Source organism: Somniosus microcephalus, chromosome 22 (genome assembly GCF_052327205.1).
Source record: "Somniosus microcephalus isolate GS21.2 chromosome 22, FLI_Smic_1.0, whole genome shotgun sequence".
In the NCBI taxonomy this organism is placed as follows: domain Eukaryota; kingdom Metazoa; phylum Chordata; class Chondrichthyes; order Squaliformes; family Somniosidae; genus Somniosus; species Somniosus microcephalus.
The window spans coordinates 55,291,103-55,309,202 of record NC_141008.1 but is presented as its reverse complement, the minus strand read 5'-3'; the positions used below and the strand labels follow the sequence as shown (position 1 = coordinate 55,309,202).

At 48.8% G+C, this 18,100-nt stretch overlaps 1 long non-coding RNA gene across 1 annotated transcript in view; it reads right to left on the bottom strand.

The window, feature by feature from the left end:
• Nucleotides 1–279: 279 nt before the first annotated feature.
• The window catches only part of LOC147102400 (uncharacterized), a 31,354-nt gene continuing 13,533 nt past the window's right edge, over nt 280–18,100 (bottom strand). Inside the window, exon 3 of the long non-coding RNA XR_015073251.1 lies at nt 280–1,138. This is a non-coding gene — a long non-coding RNA (uncharacterized LOC147102400). The remainder of the gene's footprint in view (nt 1,139–18,100) is intronic.

Below are 18,100 nucleotides of genomic sequence, written 5' to 3'. Positions count from 1 at the left end.
AAATTAAACCCACTGACCTTGAATCGCATCACAGGGTATTGGCTTGATGCCACTTTGGTGGCGGGGATAACCATAGCAACATATGAAATCTCGGCACTTACTGTTGGCGATGTTAATGGATGGCGGCTGAACGCCTTTGCATGATGTTCCTTTGTCCACTATTTTTACAGCGGCCTAATCTGTTTGTTTGTTTAAATTGGGTTAAACACCCTCATTAAAGAAGTGGCCAGAGGAACGGCAGACAATCGAGAAAGCACTCTCTCCCCTCCCCACCCCCACCCCCACTTGTGGGCGAGACCAGGACTAGGGGCCGTAAATATAAGATACAGGAAACTTTCAATTAACCGGCCCCTAAATAACCGGAAATGTCAGTTAACCGGCAAAATTCAGGAGTAGGTTCAGGTAACTTTTATTACTTTTTTTACTCCATTTGTTGCTGTGCAAGGGTGTGTCTGCAGCTGTTGCTAAGCTACAGAGACACTTGCAACTTGTGCCCATTGTTCTGAAGCCGTTTGTTGCTTTATACGGAGCTCTCAGCTCCGTATCTTTTACTATAGCGTTCGGTTATCCGGAATTTTTGATGAACCGGCACCACGTCGGTCCCGTCTGTGCCGCATAAAAGAAAGTTTCCTGTAGTCACTAATAAATCCAATAGCCAATTCAGGAGAAACTTCTTTTCCCAGAGTGTGGTGAGAATGTGGAACTCGCTACCATAAGGAGTAGTTGAGGCGAATAGCAGCGATGCCTTTAAGGGGAAGCTAGATAAACACATGAGGGAGAAAGGAGTCGTCGAAGGTTATGCTGATGGGGTGAGATGAAGAGGGGAGGGAGGAGGCTCGTGTGGTGCATAAACACCAGCATAGACCAGTTGGGCCAAAGGGCCTGTTTTGTGCTGTAGACTCGATGTAATTCTATGTAATGCTGCCACTGGTCATTTTTACCCTCTGCTATCGACAAGCTGATCTTCAGAGCAGGGTATCTGGAAACAGTTGACTGCGGAATCACTGCAAACACAAGGGCAGCTGCAAATGCGTGAAATTAATAACGTCGGAAAAGTCATCTGATCTGAGCTGATGTAATTTTCCCTGAAACAGCCATAACATTAGCAGTTACTTTTGTTGCTCGTGTTGACTGTGATCTGGAAGCAAAAAAAAAGGACTTCGATCTGTATTGCGTTAGAGAGACAGCACTGGGAATAGTAGCTATTTAACCTTGTCACTCATATCAACTTACTGAATTATGTGCACATTATGTGTTTGCAGTACGCCTGAAGGCTTTATGTGGGAGAGTCCTTGGGGTTCTCGTGTCAGCAGTCAAATTTCAATAAACTTTAAAAAAAGAGCTCTCGCCAACCAAAGTGCAGCTGGAATGAAAATGCAGCCACGGTGCATTTGTAAACTATTTATTCCCTGTTTTCCCAAGTCCCTGGCCCAATATTTGTTCCTCTCCATCTCTCCTGAAGACACTGACTCCCGCTGGGCATCATTTCAAAGTCTGCAGGTGACGCGAAACTGGGAAATGTCGTGAACGGTGAGGAGGATAGTAACAGGCTTCAGGAGGGCGCAGGCAGACCGGTGAAATGGGCAGACTGGTGGCGGGTGAAATTTAATGCAGAGAAGTGTGAAGTGATGCATTTGGGAAGGAAGAATGAGGAGGCGCGAAATAAACTAAAGGGTACAATTTGAAAGGGGTTGCTGGAACAGTGAGATCTGGGGGTTCACATACATAAATCTTTGAAGGTGGCAGGATAAGTTGATACGGCTGTTTAAAAAAGAATATGGGATCCTTAGCTTTATAAATACAGGCATAGAGGACAAAAGCCAGGAAATTATACTAAACCCTTATAAATGGGTCCCAGCTGGAGTATTGTACCCAATTCTATTCCTTGATCCCTCATGTGTTTATCGAGCTTCCCCTTAAATGCATCTGTGCTATTCGCCTCAACCACTCCCTGTGGTAGCGAGTTCCACATTCTCACCACTCTCTGTCACGCTGTCGTGACACCCTTCTGCTGTGGAGGTGCTGCAGCGCCATCATTGCCAGGAGGGTGTAATTACATAAGAACATAAGAAATAGGAGCAGGAGTAGGCCAATCGGCCCCTCGAGCCTGCTCCGCCATTCAATAAGATCATGGCTGATCTGATCCTAACCGCCAATCTACTATCACAAAACCATCTCCTGAATCTAACAGAATTAGACACACGAAATAGGAGCAGGATCAGGCTACACGGCCCCTGGGCCCGCTCCGCTACCCACAGGGCCATGTCCGATCCGAACCTAGACTCATGTCCAAATTCCTGCCCGCTCCCCGTAACCCTTAATTCCCTTTACTACTAGGAAACTGTCTATTTCTGTTTTAAATTTATGTAATGATGTAGCTTCTACAGCTTTTTGGGGCAGCATATTCCATGGACCTACCACCCTCTGAGTGAAGTAGTTCCTCCTCATCTCAGTTTTGAAAGAACAGCCCCTTATTCTAAGACTATGCCCCCTAGTTCTAGTTTCACCCATCATCGGGAACATCCTCCCCGCATCCACCCGATCCAACCCCTTCACAATCTTATATGTTTCAATGGGCCAGAAATTCGTGACCAAATGCGTGAGTACGGTCTGGGTACTCACGCATCTGGCCGTTGGAAATGCCGGCGTTCAGCATGCACAGCGCATGCGGGGAACGCCGGCATTTCCAGTCCTCGGAACGAAGGGGTTCATAGGCACAGCGCGTGCGACTGCACAGGCAGCGCTTGCGCAGTGAACTTCGTCGATTTCATTCATGGATTCAGTGAGGGTAAGTCCTTACAAGTTACACTTGAAAAAAGCATGTGTAAAGTTGTTCCAAGGCTGCGGAGGAAGATATATTTTATCGTGGAGCTTCTGAAAGGCAATATTTTTGTTTGGGAAAGGGAGGGAAGTTATTTTAAGAAATTTTAAGTAAGTTTTAAAGTTTAAATTTTTTTTTATTTTTTTAAAAACGGGTTTTCAGAACGGTAGGTAGAAGGAGCAATTGTGGCTGTGTGAATTGAATGTGAAAATGAGTGTTCTAAAATGAGTAATGTAACATTTCCAGCACTTTTAAGAAAGAAACTTTTCATCAGTAATAAGTAATTATGTATGTATGTCCGCATATATTCCTTTACGTATATGTATGTATGTTTTATATTCCTTTACTTATGTGTATGAATGTATGTTTTTAATTATGATTTTCCAATAAGTTACTTTCTCTGAAAGTCATAATTAAATAATACATTCATACACATAAGTAAAGGAATATATACATAACACGCAAAGGAATATATACAGACATACATACTTTCAGAAGCTCCACGATAAGAAATATCTTCCTCCGCAGCCTCTGGAGCAACTGTACCCATGCTTTTTTCATGTGTAAGTTGTAAGGACTTGACCTCACTGAAAGCATGAATGAAAGCGGCGAATTTTACTGCGCACGCGTTCTGCCTCTGAACCCCTTCGTTCAGAGGACAGGAAATGCCGGTTTTCCCCGCATGCGCTGTGCATGCTGAAAACCGGCATTTCCTCCGGCCAGACGCGTAAGTACCCCGACCGTACTCGCGCATTTGGAAGGGAATTACTGGGCCAACATTTTACATGTCAATAAAATGAAAAATTTAACAATTGCACGATTTGCCCCCTCGCATCTGCGACTGAGGGTCCAAGGAGGTGCATTGCGCAAGAGGTCATCGTCGTACGTATCATCACACTGTTCCTTTTCGGGGACTGTATGAAGTGGTGGAAGGATTTATGGCCGTGATTAACGCTCATTCCGTGACCGTAACCATCTTTGAACCAGCCATTAGGGTGGTTAGTCCTATGGCGTGAAGGTTTTACGGGCTCCCACAACCCATCTGAGGGGGGGGGGGGCCACCCACACCCACGGACGCAAGTATCCCGCTGGATGTCCACCCAGAATTTATAGTTGGAGCTCCGACTCCACTTGCCGGGACTGTCTGGAGTGGGGTTCGAAACCCTACTCCTTCTGGCCCAGCGGCGGGGATGCTTACTGCTACGCAAAAGGCCCACTCCGCACAAAAGGTGACACCCATACGTTTCCTGCGCCTTTTCCCTCCCTGTGACTGGAGCCCTATGCTGCCACTTGAAAGACCAAGCTATCATCTGCCCTTTTTGCGGCGCCTTTGACTTCTCATTACCAATGATGAGCAGGCGCTGCGCCTCCACCTCCTTGAGGAGATTGCCGAGGTCATCATCAGTTCAATTGTGAGTTCTTTTAATGCCGTGAATTGTGCTCATTCCAGCCATTTCATGTTGCTAATCGGATTGGGCCTTTGGCATAGCGGTAGGATCCCCGCCGCTGGGCCAGATCAGGGTAGGGTTTCGAACCCCGCTCCAGACAGTCCCGGCAAGTGGAGTCGGAGCTCCGGCTCTAAATTCTGGGTTGACATCCAGTGGGATATTTGCGTCCGTGGGTGTGGGTGGCCCCCCCCTCCTTGTATAGCTTGTGGGAGCCCGTAAAACCCTCCCGCCATAGGACTAACCGCCCTAATGGCTGGTTCAAAGATGGTTACGGTCACGGAATGAGCGTTAATCATGGCCATAAATCCTTCCACCACTTCATACAGTTCCCCAAAGGGAACAGTGTGAAGACACGTATGACGACGACATTGCTAAATAAATGAATGGAATTTAAAAAATTCTTTTAGGGCTTTTAAAAGTCTTTAAATTGCTTTAATTCTGTTTAAAACTACTTCAGATTCTTCAAAATAATGTAAACGTTTTTAAAAGTTTATAAAAGTTACCAAAAGCTTCAAAAAACTATTTAAACTGCTGCTTTGCATGTAAAAATGCTTAGCAGCTTGGAAGAAACATTGGGGGCGTGTCCTGTTAAACTGAGACCTCAAGGGGCGTGTCTCAGTTGCACAGCGCGCTACAGGCTTCGCGCTGCCTGCACTCCTGGGCGGCGTGACGTCATACGCTGCCCGGGAGTCAACATTTTAAAACAGCAATTCCAGGCGTCCCTGAAGCTCAACGGCCGGTGCCTCGGGTAAGTGCAGATCGGGGGCTTACACGCGCGGCAAGCCCCCGACTCGAATTTCTGGGCCAATAAGATCGCCTCTCATTCTTCTGAACTCCAATGAGTAGAATCCCAATCTACTAAACCTCTCCTCATATGTCCATCCCCTCATCCCCGGGATTAACCGAGTGAACCGAGTGATCAGTCTTTACAGTAGAAGACACTAAGAATATCCCAACACTGGACAAACAGGGGGCTAAAGGGGGGGGAGGAGCTAAACACGATCAAAATCACTAAGGAAGTGGTACTCGGTAAAATAATGGGACTCAAGGCGGATAAATCACCTGGACCTGATGGCTTGCATCCTAGGGTCTTGAGGGAAGTGGCGGTAGGGATTGTGGATGCATTGGTAATAATTTTCCAAAACACCCTGGACTCGGCAAAGGTCCCGGCAGACTGGAAAACTGCTAATGTAACACCCTTATTTAAAAAGGGCAGTAGACAGAAGGCTGGAAACTATAGACCGGTTAGCCTAACATCTGTGGTAGGTAAAATTTTTGGAGTCCATTATTAAGGAGACAGTAACAGGACATTTGGATAATCATCATTTAATAGGACAAAGTCAGCATGGTTTTATGAAGGGGAAGTCATGTTTGACAAATTTGCTGGAGTTCTTTGAGGAAGTAACGTATAGGGTGGATAAAGGGGAACCAGTGGACGTAGTGTATTTAGACTTCCAAAAGGCATTTGACAAGGTGCCACACAAAAGATTATTGCTTAAGATAAAAAATCACGGGATTGGGGGTAATATTCTGGCATGGATAGAGGATTGGCTATCTAACAGAAGGCAGAGAGTTGGGATAAATGGTTCATTCTCAGACTGGCAATCAGTAACTAGTGGTCAGTGCTGGGTCCCCAACTCTTTACAATCTATATTAACGATTTGGAGGAGGGGACCAAGTGTAACATATCAAAGTTTGCAGATGATACTAAGATGGGAGGGAAAGTAGTGAGTGAGGAGGACATAAAAAACCTGCAAGGGGACATAGACAGGCTAAGTAAGTGGGCGGAGATTTGGCAGATGGAATACAATACTGGAAAGTGTGAGGTTATGCACTTTGGCAGGAAAAATCGTAGAGCAAGTTATTATCTTAATGGCAAGAAACTGGAAAGTACTGAAGTACAAAGGGATCTGGGGGTCCTGGTGCACGAAACTCAAAAGGTTAGTATGCAGGTGCAGCAAGTGATTAAGAAGGCCAATGGAATGTTGGCTTTCATTGCTAGGGGGATAGAATATAAAAATAGGGAGGTATTGCTTCAGTTGTACAAGGTATTGGTGAGACCGCACCTGGAATACTGCGTACAGTTTTGGTGTCCATACTTAAGAAAGGACATACTTGCTCTCGAGTCAGTACAAAGAAGGTTCACTCGGTTAATCCCGGGGATGAGGGGATGGACATATGAGGAGAGGTTGAGTAGATTGGGACTCTACTCATTGGAGTTCAGAAGAATGAGAGGCGATCTTATTGAAACATATAAGATTGTGAAGGGGTTGGATCGGGTGGATGCGGGGAGGATGTTCCCGATGATGGGTGAAACTAGAACTAGGGGGCATAGTCTTAGAATAAGGGGCTGCTCTTTCAAAACTGAGATGAGGAGGAACTACTTCACTCAGAGGGTGGTAGGTCCATGGAATATGCTGCCCCAAAAAGCTGTAGAAGCTACATCATTACATAAATTTAAAACAGAAATAGACAGTTTCCTAGAAGTAAAGGGAATTAAAGGTTACGGGGAGCGGGCAGGAATTTGGACATGAGTCTAGGTTCGGATCGGTCATGGCCCTGTGGGTAGCGGAGCGGGCCCAGGTAGCCTGATCCTGCTCCTATTTCGTGTGTCTAATTCTGTTCGATTCAGGAGATGGTTCTGTGATGGCTGATCTGATCCTAACCGCCAATCCACTATGATCTTATTGAATGGCGGAGCAGGCTCGAGGGGCCGATTGGCCTACTCCTGCTCCTATTTCTTATGTTCTTATATGTACTGACTCAAGAAAGGACATACTTGCTCTTAAGTATGGACACCAAAACTGTACGCAGTATTCCAGGTGCCGTCTCACCAATACCTTGTACAACTGAAGCAATACCTCCCTATTTTTATATTCTATCCCCCTAGCAATGAAAGCCAACATTCCATTGGCCTTCTTAATCACTTGCTGCACCTGCATACTAACCTTTTGAGTTTCGTGCACCAGGACCCCCAGATCCCTTTGTACTTCAGTACTTTCCAGTTTCTTGCCATTAAGATTAATAACTTGCTCTACGATTTTTCCTGCCAAAGTGCATAACCTCACACTTTCCAGTAGTGTATTCCATCTGCCAAATCTCTGCCCACTTACTTAGCCTGTCTATGTCCCCTTGCAGGTTTTTTTATGTCCTCCTCACTCACTACTTTCCCTCCCATCTTAGTATCATCTGCAAACTTTGATATGTTACACTCGGTCCCCTCCTCCAAATCGTTAATATAGATTGTAAAGAGTTGGGGACCCAGCACCGACCCCTGAGGAGCACCACTAGTTACTGATTGCTAGTCTGAGAATGAACCATTTATCCCAACTCTCTGCCTTCTGTTAGATAGCCAATCCTCTATCCATGCCAGAATATTACCCCCAATCACGTGATTTTTTATCTTAAGCAATAATCTTGTGTGGCACCTTGTCAAATGCCTTTTGGAAGTCTAAATACACTACGTCCACTGGTTCCCCTTTATCCACCCTATATGTTACTTCCTCAAAGAACTCCAGCAAATTTGTCAAACATGACTTCCCCTTCATAAAACCATGCTGACTTTGTCCTATTAAATGATGATTATCCAAATGTCCTGTTACTGTCTCCTTAATAATGGACTCCAAAATTTTACCTACCACAGATGTTAGGCTAACCGGTCTATAGTTTCCAGCCTTCTGTCTACTGCCCTTTTTAAATAAGGGTGTTACATTAGCAGTTTTCCAGTCTGCCGGGACCTTTGCCGAGTCCAGGGAGTTTTGGAAAATTACCAATGCATCCACAATCCCTACCGCCACTTCCCTCAAGACCCTAGGATGCAAGCCATCAGGTCCAGGTGATTTATCCGCCTTGAGTCCCATTATTTTACCGAGTACCACTTCCTTAGTGATTTTGATCGTGTTTAGCTCCTCCCCCCCTATAGCCCCCTGTTTGTCCAGTGTTGGGATATTCTTAGTGTCCTCTACTGTAAAGACTGATACAAAATATTCACTCAGTGTTTTTGCCATCTCCATATTTCCCACCATTAATTTCCCGGTCTCATCTTCTAAGGGACCAACATTTACTTTAGCCACCCTTTTTCTTTTTATATAACTGATGCGCCATCAATTACTCAAAAGACTGAGGTTGAGCGAGTAACAACCAGGCTTTTATTAACTAAAGAATGAAGGACTTGTCTCGAGTGGTCGACCCGTCCAGAATACTAAGGGACTGGGAGGTAGTCACTTATATACCTGGAATAGTGGGAGGAGTCAGCCGAGGCATGTCCAGACCTGTACCTAGTGGAATACACATACACATACAGACAGGTATAACAGTGGTTTACCACATTCACCCCTTGTTTAAAAATGAGTCCGGCGGGGTGAAGTGTATTTAAAAGTTCGTGTATTGGAGTCTCTCCGGAGGTCTTGTCTGCCGCTGTGATCGACGTGGCGACGGCAGGGGTGGTGGAGCTTCCGGCGTCGCGTCCCGTGTAGGCTGGGGCCCTGGAGTGTAGTCCTCGTGGGTGACGGTCCAAGGCGAGCCGGCTGCTGGGGTTGGATATCGGGTCGTGGGGGGGGGGGGGGGCGGGGGGTGGTGGGTGGTAATGGGTAGTGGGTGGTAATGGATAGTGGGTTACAGCAGTCCCCGAGGGTGCGAGGTCTCGTATGGAGACTGTGTCCTCCTGCCCGTCCGGGTACGCAATGTAAGCGTACTGGGGGTTGGCGTGGAGGTCGACCCTCTCGACCAGGGGGTCCGTTTTATTGGCCCTCACGTGTCTTCTCAGTAGTACCGGCCCTGGGGACGTCAGCCATGGCGGTAACGATGTCCCGATGTGGACTTCCTTGGGAAGACAAACATTTTCTTGAGGGGTGGCATTGGTGGCAGTGCAGAGCAGTGACCGAATCGAGTGGAGCGCATCGGGGAGCACCTCCTGCCAGTGGGAGGTCGGAAGGCCCCTAGACTTTAAGGCTAGTAGGGCGGCCTTCCAAACTGTTGCATTCTCTCTTTCCACCTGTCCGTTCCCCCGGGGGTTGTAACTGGTGGTCCTGCTTGTGGCTATACCCCTAGCGAGCAGGTACTGGCGGAGTTCGTCGCTCATAAACGATGAGCCCCGGTCGCTATGGATATAGCGGGGGAAACCGAACAGGGTGAAGAGGCTGTTCAGAGATTTAATGACCGTGGCACTGGTCATGTCCGAGCAGGGGATAGCGAACGGGAAACGGGAGTACTCGTCAATGATGTTGAGGAAGTACACATTGCGGTCGGAGGAGGGGAGAGGCCCTTTAAAATCGACGCTCAGGCGTTCGAAAGGGCGAGTGGCTTTTATCAGGTGGGCTCTGTCTGGTCTATAAAAGTGCAGTTTGCACTCAGCGCAGACTTGGCAGTTCTTGGTCATGGTCCTGACCTCCTCGATGGAGTAAGGCAGGTTGCGGGCCTTGATGAGGTGGAAGAACCTGGTGACCCTCGGGTGGCAGAGGTCATTGTGGAGGGCCCTCAGCCTATCGATCTGCGCGCTGGCGCCACGCGATAGGGCATCTGGGGGTTCATTGAGCTTCCCAGGCCGGTACAAGATCTCGTAGTTGTAGGTGGAAAGTTCGATTCTCCACCTCAAGATCTTGTCATTTTTGATTTTGCCCCTCTGCTTGTTGTTGAACATAAAAGCAACTGAACGCTGGTCAGTGAGCAGGGTAAATCGTTTTCCGGCCAGGTAGTGCCTCCAATGACGCACAGCCTCCACAATAGCCTGGGCCTCCTTCTCGACCGCGGAGTGTCTGGTCTCCGGGCCCTGGAGGGTTCGTGAGAAGAATGCCACAGGTCTCCCCGCCTGATTAAGGGTGGCGGCCAGAGCGAAGTCAGACACATCGCTTTCCACCTGGAAGGGGATAGATTCGTCCACTGCGTGCATGGTGGCTTTGGCAATGTCCTCCTTGATACGGTGGAAGGCCTAGCGGGCCTCTGCCATCAGGGGAAAAGAGGTGGATTTGATCAGCGGACGGGCTTTGTCTGCATAGTAGGGGACCCAGAGCGTAGTAGGAAAAAAACCCTAGGCACCTCTTCAGGGCTTTTAGGCAGTGGGGCAGTGGGAGTTCCATAAGGGGACGCATCCGGTCCGGGTCGGGACCGATGAACCCGTGTTCCACAACACAGCCAAGGATGGCGAGGCGGTCTGTGCGGAATATGCACTTCTTGTTATATGTCAGGTTCAGGAGTTGGGCGGTGCGGAGGAATTTCTCGAGGTTTGCGTCATGGTCCTGCAAGTCATGGCCGCAGATGGTCACATTGTCTAGGTAAGGGAAAGTGGCCTGCAGCGTGTTTTGATCGACCATCCGGTCCATCTCCCTTTGGAAGACGGAGACCCCGTTGGTAACGCCGAAGGGAACCCTAAGGAAGTGATAGAGGCGGCCGTTTACCTCAAAAGCAGTATACTGGCAGTCTTCAGGGCGGATGGGGATCTGGTGGTACGCTGATTTCAGGTCAATGGTCGAAAAGATGCGGTACTGCGCGATCTGGTTGACCATGTCAGCTATGCGGGGGAGTGGGTAGGCGTCCAGCAGGGTGTAGCGGTTTATTGTTTGGCTGTAGTCGATGACCAGGCGTTGTTTCTCGCCGGTCTTAACGACCACAACCTGGGCTCGCCAGGGGCTGGAGCTGCCCTCAATAATCCCCTCCTTCAGGAGCCGCTCCACTTCGGTTTTGATGAAAACCCTGTCCCTGGCACTGTATCGCCTGCTCTTTGTGGCGATGGGCTTACAGTCGGGGGTGAGGTTAGCAAACAGTGGGGGGGGGGGGGTGACTCTGAGTGTGGAGAGGTTGCATCTGGTGCGCGGCGGGCATTTTGGAGGCTGCGGACTGTGAGTGGGGGGAGGGGGCCACCGTACGCCATCGTAACGCTTTTGAGGTGGCACTGGAAATCCAACCCCAGTAGGGCGGCAGGACCAGGAGTTTATAATTATTGAACACAGTCCCGTCTACTACTAGTGTCACCACGCAGTAGCTGCCAATGTCCGCTGACTGGGACTCGGAGGCCATAGAAATCCGCTGGTGCGCAGGCAGGACTGGGAGAGAGCAACGCCGCACCTTGTCGGGGTGGATGAAGCTCTCTGTGCTCCCGGAGTCAAAAGGGCAGTTTATTGCATGGCCGTTTACCTTAACGTCCATTTTGGACCAAGCTAGTTGGTGCGGTCTCGTTTGGTCCAGCGTAACAGAGGCCAGCGTAGGGGTCGGTGTGTCGCTGCGGGTATCAGATTGGGGGGGGGGGGGGGGTTGGCGGTCTGCTGCGTCCCGGCTGGTGTCCAAGATGGCGGCGTCCATGATTCCCATGTGGCTGGAGTCGTCCAAGATGGCTGCTGCTGTGGTGGTTCGCACATGGCTGGGGAGGCCCAAGATGGCGGCCTGCACGGGGCGCTGTTGGGGGCCCAAGATGGCGGCTCGCCCGGCCCACACGCGGCGCTGCTGGCGTTCGGGGTGGCTTTGGCCTTGCAGACGCTGGCGTAGTGTCCCTTTTTCCCGCAGCCCGAGCAGGTCGCATTCTTCGCTGGGCAGCGCGTTCTGGGGTGTTTGGCCTGGCCACAGAAGTAGCATTTCTGGCCTTGGGATACTGCTGTCTGGCTTTGGGACACTGCTGCGGTAGTTGGGCCGTGGCTGGGGTGGCACGGTGCTATGGGGCTGTCCTACCGTGTCCCAGGTTGTCGTTCCCCGCGGCGTCCACGGTGCAGAGGAGTAGGCATCCATGCCCCGGTAGGCTGCGTCCAGCGTTAGTGCGATTTCGGAGGCTTTGTCGAGGGTGAGGTCACTCTGCTCCAGCAGTCGCTGTCGGGTGTAGTTGGACCTGTGGCCCGCTACGAAGGCATCCCGGATCAGTTCCTCCGTGTACTTAGCAGGCGTTACCGCCTTACACCCACAGGCCCGGCCAAGCACGGACAGTGCTTGGAGGTATTCCTCAGTTGATTCCCCAGGTTGTTGCTTGCGACTCCCCAGAAGGTGCCTGGCGTATACTTCGTTCACAGGGCGCGTGTACTGGGTCTTGAGGAGCTGGAGGGCGGCTGTGTACGAGGTCGCGTCCCGGATGACTGAGTACGCTCGGTGGTTCACCTTGGAGATCAGGACAGACAGTTTGTCCACATCCGTTATGACCGCAGTGGAGGCAGTCAGGAATGTCTCGAAGCACGTGAGCCAGTGAGCAAACTTGGTGGAAGCGTCCGCTTCCCGACTGTCCAGGTCCAGGCATGCTGGTGTGAGGATCTTCTCCATTATAAAAAATTTAGTTAATAAAATTGATGCGCCATCAATTACTCAAAAGACTGAGGTTAAGCGAGTAACAACCAGGCTTTTATTAACTAAAGAATGAAGGTCTTGTCTTGAGTGGTCGACCCGTCCAGAATACTAAGGGACTGGGAGGTAATCACTTATATACCTGGAATAGTGGGAGGAGTCAGCCGAGGCATGTCCAGACCTGTACCTAGTGGAATACACATACATACAGACAGGTATAACAGTGGTTTACCACAATAACTATAAAAACTCTTACTATCTGTTTTTATATTTGTTGCTAATTTACTTTCATAATCTATCTTCCCTTTCTTAAATCAATCTTTTTGTTATTTTTTGCTGTCTTTAAAGTTTTTCCAATTCTCTATCCTCCCACTAGATTTGGCTACCTTATATGCCCTTGTTTTTAGTCAAATACTATCCTTAATTTCTTTACTTAGCCAGATGGCTGTCTTTTCTTTTACACCTTTTTCTTCTCAGTGGAATATATATTTTTTGGAAGTTGTAAAATAACTCCTTAAATGTACACCACTGATCATGTATCGTCTTACCCTTTAATCTATTTTCCCAATCCACTCTACTCAATTCCACTCTCATACCTTCATAGTCTCCTTTATTCAAGCTTAACACGCTTGTTTGAGATCCAACCTTCTCACCCTCTAATTGAATATGGAATTCAACCATGTTATGGTCACTCATTCCAAGGGGATCCTTTACTAGGACATTTTTAATTAATCCTGTCTCGTTACAGCGCGAGAAGTTTACATAGGCAGTTTTCATGGTAAATGTGGGCAGAGGAATTTATAATGGAAATATAAAAATAAGAACCGAGTGCGTGATGTTATAATGAGGAAGGTATTACATCTGTGCAATATGGTTCAATTATCTCCGCCACACCCATCTACACCCCCCCCCCCATCCCCCACGGCCTCTAATCTGAAGACAGCACAAGGCCATGACTCCCCGTGTGCATCACCACGGGAGATCGACTAGTATTTAAAACATTCTTGTACTTTAGTTTTGCATGGAGGATGGCTTTTAGTTCAACTTCAGTAATAATTCGAGGAACAGCACCTCATCTTTCGATTAGGCACTTTACAGCCTTCTGGACTCAACATCGAGTTCAACAATTTCAGACTATAACCTCGGCCCCTATTTGTTCACATGGCAGCTGTTGATGATTCTGCCAATCCCATTTACACTCTTCTAGACTCATCTTTTGTTTCTTTACTTGTCCCATTACCATCTCCTTTTGCCTCGCACCATCATCCCTTGTGTCATTTAATCTCTCCTGCCTTCCACCCGATCACAGACCTTCCCTTTGTTCTTTCCTCCCCTCCTCCCTTTCCCTGCTCCTACACTTGCTTAAAAATCTGTTACATCTCTAACTTTTTCCAGTTCTGATGAAGGGTCATCGACCTGAAACGTTAACCCTTTCTCTCTCTCCACAGATGCTACCTGACCTGCTGAGTATTTCCAGCAATTTTTGTTTCTATTTCAGTAATAGTTATTTTGCCGCTTTTCTCTATCGATGTTATGATGAAGGCCTGTTATTTTAATGGAAGCAGTTTGAAGTAGTTCTGCAGTCGGTGCACACAACCAATAATGGGCCTTATTCACCCTTCCAAATGCTAATGTTAATTGCTTGTCTAACTGGGTCACTTTAACACCTCATTATTCACAGACTTCTTGTAAATGTCACACTATGAAATTCTTTAAGATGCCATAAACCACTTGATTCAGATTGTAAACAGAAAGAAAGGCATTTTTCAAAACAAACGTTGCGCATTTATAATACAGCCCTGGCTTTGCAACTAGCGGTGTAACCAAAACGGGGCAGGGAGGCCTCCAAATCCCAGCCCATGTAGAGGGTTTCCATGGGGAACATAGAAACATAGAAGATAGGAGCAGGAGTAGGCCATTCGGCCCCTCGAGCCTGCTCCGCCATTCAATGAGATCATGGCTGATCATCCAAATTCAGTACCCTGTTCCTGCCTTCTCCCCATATCCCTTTAGCCTTAAGAAATATATCTAACTCCTTCTTGAATATATTTAATGAATTGGCCTCAACTGCCTTCTGTGGTAGAGAATTCCACAGGTTCACCACTCTCTGGGTGAAGAAATTCCTCCTCATTTCTGTCCTAAATGGCTTACCCCTTATCCTTAGACTGTGACCCCTGGTTCTGGACTCCCCCGCCATCGGGAACATCCTTCCTGCATCTAGCCTGTCCAGTCCTGTTAGAATTTTATAAATTTCAATGAGATCCCCTCTCATTCTTCTAAACTCCAGCGACTATAAGCCCAATCGACCCAATCTCTCCTCATACGTCATTCCTGCCATCCCAGGTATCAGTCTGGTGAATCTTCGCTGCACTCCCTCCATGGCAAGAACATCCTTCCTCAGATAAGGCGACCAAAACTGTGCACAATACTCAAGGTGTGGTCTCACCAAGGCCCTGTACAACTGCAGCAAGACATCCTTGCTCCTGTACTCAAACCCTCTCGCTATGAGAGAGGGGGAAGGAGGGGGCGGGCAGGCAGGCAGGAAGGGACCAGGCACTATGGAGGCAACCACTGACAGCTACCATGGGCCTTGCAGGACGTGCCGATGGCGATTTTCACAGATCTTCCCTGGACAAAAGGAACATAAGAGGGGCAAAGAGAGGGTGGGAGAATAGAATGGCAGCTAACATAAAAGTCTTCTATAGGCATATAAATAGTAAACCTGGTAGTAACAGGAGGGATGGGGCTGATTAGGGACCAAAAAGGAGGTAGAGGTACTAAATGAGTACTTTGCATCTGTCTTCACCAAGAAGATGCTGCCATAGACAGTGGAAGAGGAGATACTGGATGGGATAAAAATTGATAAAGTGGAGGTACTAGAAAGGCTGGCTGTATTTAAAGTAGATGGCACCCCATCCGCCACCTTAAACATTCACTCCCTCCACCACCGGCGTACCGTGGCTGCAGTGTGTACCATCTACAAGATGCACTGCAGCAACTCGCCAAGGCTTCTTCGGCAGCACCTCTCAAACCTGCGACCTCTCCCACCTAGAAGGGCAAGGGCAGCAGGCCCTTGGGAACACCACCACCTCCAAGTCACACACCATTCTGACTTAGAAGTATATCGCCGATCCTTCATCGTCGCTGTAGTGTATGTACCCGTCTACCTTTAAGGGAACTATTGTATGTAACCGTTCACCTTTAAGAGAACTACTTTAGGTGTGGCACTATTTGTTTGGCTTCTGTATACTGTAATACCGACAGTGACCACACCAGTATATAAGTGTTGTGGCAGGATAACTGGGGCAGATTCGCCCTGACCTCTGAATAGTAAAGACCTGTTTGTTTGTTACTCCTGAAGTCTGTGTCGTTATTAACTGTACAACCCACAGACTTTACAGTGGCGACGAGTCCGATCGTACCCTGCGGCAAGACTACCAAAGCAAGAAGAGCGTCGAAGAGAGGCAACCGCCCTCATCGTTCTGCTGGGAGAAAACACGAGGCTGCAGCAGGAGAAAGGTGGAAGACTTTAGCAACAAAAGCTTCCGTCTGCAACAGGCACTGACTACCCTTCTACCACGGTGCGGAGTGAGCCGATCAGCAGGGAACAAGGCGACCGCGGAGACTGTGAGTAGGGGAAGGTGTAGAAGTATCCGGAGGATAAGGGCAGAGCACTCGACCTCGGTCGAGGGGGAGCTGAGCCGGTCAGAAGTCGGGTCCAACGGCGTCGGGTGACAGCCGGACCGCGATCGGCGGGAAAGATCCGGGCGGCGACGAAGCCGCGGAGCGCTGAAACCGAGCATGTGGGAGAGGCAGAGCCGAGCAAAGGAGGCTGCGCGAGAGCCAGTCCAGCGGCTGAACTGTTCTCCACCAACGGGGTACCCAGAGCCGGTAGAACCGAACGTGCGGGGGAGAGAGCGACAGAGCCGGGTACGGAGAGAGAGACTGCGCGAGAGCCAGTCCAGCGGCTGAACTGTCCTCCGTTAACGGGGTGTACCCAGCGCCGGTAGAGCCGTGCGGGCGGGAGAGAGAGACAGAGCCGAGTAAGGGGAGCTGTGCGAGAGCCAGCCCAGCGGCTGAACCTGTCCGCTGTGGGGAAAGCGTACCCCTTCCACCAGGAAGAAACGCGGAAAGCCGCCATTAGGCGGAGAAGACGACAGAGGCGGGAAACCGCCATTGAAGTGGGCGGGGAGAGAAAGGAAGAGCGGGAAACACCGCCATCTTAACTGCCATTGAAGTGGGGGGGGGGGGGGGGGGGGGAAGAGAGAGAGAGAGAGAGAGAGAGAGAGAGAGAGAGAGACGCCATTTTCGCGGGAAAACCGCCATTTTAGAAATAAACAGATAATAAATAATACTTAAAGAAATACTGTGCTGCTCCAAGGAAAGGAAGATGCCTAAGCGAGGGAATATTAACGATTTTAATTCTGAGATAGAAGACTGGGCCACGTACGTGGAACGCATCGAGATCTATTGTGAAGCCAACAAAATAGAGGAAGACGACAAGGCGATAACATTGTTAAACTCGATGGGCGCAAAGACATACGGGCTCTTGAAGGATTTACTAGCACCAGCTAAACCGGCGGATCAGTCTTTCGAAGAGATTGTGGCTGTTCTGAAGGACCACTTGAACCCCACACCGTTGATGTTGGCTGAACGATTCAAATTCTATGCAAGAACGCAACGGAAAGACGAAAGCAACGCAGAATACTTGGTCGAACTGCGTAGGCTAGCGAAATACTGCCAGTTCGGAGGGAATCTGACAGAGGCACTGCGAGACAAGTTCGTAGGCGGATTGTCCAAGGAAGGGACGCAAAAGCGCCTACTCGAAGAGAACGACCTTACACTTGACAGGGCTGTCCTTATAGCCGCATCACACGAAGCCGCAGCGAAAGGAACGGCGGAAATGCAACTAAAGGCGGCGGCACTCGGGGTGGACCAAATTACCTCGAGTACAACAAAATGCTATCGTTGTGGGAAGACAACACACGACCAGAATCAATGCTGGTTTAAGAACCAAGAATGTAGGAAATGTGGCAAACTGGGTCACATCGCTAAGGTATGCCGGTCAGGGAAGAAGACCAACAACCAAAGGAAGCCATCACAAGAAAAGTACAACAAGGTATACAAGGGGGCTGAGAAGAGTTCAGACGAACAGAATCCAGACTCAGGTCCAAACAGCCAGGAGCTGGGTAGTCTGAGTATCCACCATGTGAGTAAGGAAGCTGACCTACAAACTATCTGGGTCATGCTAAAAATAGCTGGAGTCCAAGTGAAAATGGAGTTGGACACTGGATCAGCTGTATCAGTCATAAATCGAAGGGATTACCACCGGCTATTCCCACACATACCCTTAAGAGATACCAAGTTCGTATTGCAGACATACACGGGGCATAAAGTATACCCCATGGGAAAAATAAAAGAGTCAAGGTGAGAGATAGGGGTAAAGTACACCCAAGAATGAACTTGTACGTACTACCTGAGGGAGGACCACCACTTCTAGGACGGGAGTGGATCAAGAAAATAGACATGGAATGGCACTACCTACAAGCAATGACGAGTGAGGACTCGGTGCAGACAA